The sequence below is a fragment of the Cebus imitator genome, unplaced genomic scaffold (genome assembly GCF_001604975.1).
Source record: "Cebus imitator isolate Cc_AM_T3 unplaced genomic scaffold, Cebus_imitator-1.0 Scaffold81, whole genome shotgun sequence".
Lineage (NCBI taxonomy): Eukaryota > Metazoa > Chordata > Mammalia > Primates > Cebidae > Cebus > Cebus imitator.
In genome coordinates, this window is record NW_016107396.1 from 30,248 (window position 1) to 32,197 (window position 1,950).

General features: G+C 50.0%; 1 protein-coding gene across 1 annotated transcript in view; it reads left to right on the forward strand.

The window, feature by feature from the left end:
- The first annotated feature begins 252 nt into the window (after positions 1-252).
- The window catches only part of STX7 (syntaxin 7), a 54,891-nt gene continuing 53,193 nt past the window's right edge, over positions 253-1,950 (forward strand). The window contains exon 1 of the mRNA XM_017533231.2: positions 253-445. The gene's annotated coding sequence lies outside the window, so the exon portion shown is untranslated. The remainder of the gene's footprint in view (positions 446-1,950) is intronic.

The window sequence follows — 1,950 nt, forward strand, 5'->3', positions numbered from 1 at the left end:
GTGAACGCGATCTACTGCAGAGTTAAAGGTTAGCTAACAGGATAGGCAAGAGCTAATGGGGCGGGGTGAAGACCCGCGTGCAGGGAGGCTGTCTTCACCAGATAAAGAAGACAACTATCCTCCATTCCGTCCTCTGCTTTTTTGCACGCAGGCTAAGAGGCGTTCACCATTTCTACGTCAGGCTTCATAGAACAGCTCCCCTGCAATTTTGCTGATACCCCCATTCCTTAGCTTGAAACTGGAGGGGGCGGTGAGGGTTGCTGTCACTCAGCCCCCTGGGCCAATAGGAAAGTGGCGAGCCCCGCCTTCTTCCTGGTGCTGTGCTGTGGGCATGCGCATTGGGCGTCCCCACGCCACCGCCCATCAGCTGATAATTGCTACAGGAGTCTCCGGGGTAGGTGGTTGACCGTGGCTAGAGGTGTAGGAGGGAGCCGCGGAGTTCCAGGTAAGAGGACCCTGGGGAGGGGAGCTCCCTGGCCGGGCGACAGGGAGGCGCGGTGCCCCTACGGCTGCTGCACACCTCCTTGTTTGTGCTCGAGGTCTGGTGGCCGCCGCCCTGCGCTCTGCAGCTGGCGCTCGGGAGGCGAGGAAGGGCCGGGCTACCCCGGCTCCCGGAGCTCCCGCGGCTCCCCACGCCCCCCGGCCCGGTGTAGGGGCGCGACGAATTCCGCATTCCTGGCGCGCGCGGCTGTGGTCAGGTGGGCCCGGCCAGCCCGACACCCGCCGCGGTCACCTGGGCAGCGCTCCCGAGGCGCGCGGCGAGCTGAGCTCACCCCGGGGCGGGCGCCAGGGCCGGCTGGGGCCCAGCTCAGGAATCCAGACACGAACAAGTGACCTCTTCCTCTTTTCAGCTCACGGATTGAAAAACACGCTTTAAACTTCCCGAATATAGAGGAACTGAAAAATGTATGGCTGTAACAAACGAACCGTGTATGTTTATTCAGTAGCTCATAGTATTTGCTTTTTATTTGGTTTGATGACTTTAACATACTTTGACATTTTAGCATACACCTTTAATTAATTTACATATAAACCTTTAAACATACATAAAATATTTCAAGTATTTCCTCCACCTTGTTTTCTAGGTTACTTTCTTTAAATTCAGACAAAGAAAAAAAGTTGCATTTCTGATCACATGCTGTGCGTTTTTTTCCCACAAATTTCTTACATTTACTTGGCTCTTATCTATATATAGGTTAATTTTTGTTTACATCAGATCATTGTATTCTGACTATAATTATATATAAAACATGCCCGGAATCTGGGGAAAAAAAAGGAAGTAATTATGAAATGCTGTGCTTTTAATAATGCTGGAGGTGGACATTTCTTCTGCAGGCGCTCAGAGCACACCTGGGCAGAGGCTGATAACGGTGTTAAATTGTGTCTTGTGATGTGGACAGACCTTGCAGGCCACTTGGAGAAGTTGGCCTCAGACCTGTGACTAGTTAAGAATTAATGCTCTTAACTTCACGGTTTCTGCAGAAGTTAATATGATACCATATTAACTCATTAACATCATTTTTCCTCAGCTCTGTTACTTATGTTGCTCTTGATAACAAAGTCATCCTCATTTTGAAAATTTTGACCCCAAACTTTTAAGTGCTAATGGTTGAAAAGTAAATTATAAAGGCTAGGCGCAGTGGCTTACGCCTGTAATCCCAGCACTTTGGGAGGTTGAGGAGGGCAGATCACTAGGTCAGGACTTCGAAACCAGCCTAACCAACATGGTGAAACCCCGTCTCTACTAAATATACAAAAATTGGCCAGGCATGGTGGTGCGCACCTGTAATTCCTGCTACTCGGGAGGCTGAGGCAGGCAGGATAATTGCTTTAAGCTGGGAGGCAGAGGTTTCAGTGAGCCGGGATCACACCACTGTACTCCAGCCTGGGCCACAGAGCGAGACTACGTCTCAAAAAAAAAAACAAACAAAAACAAACAACAACATAAAA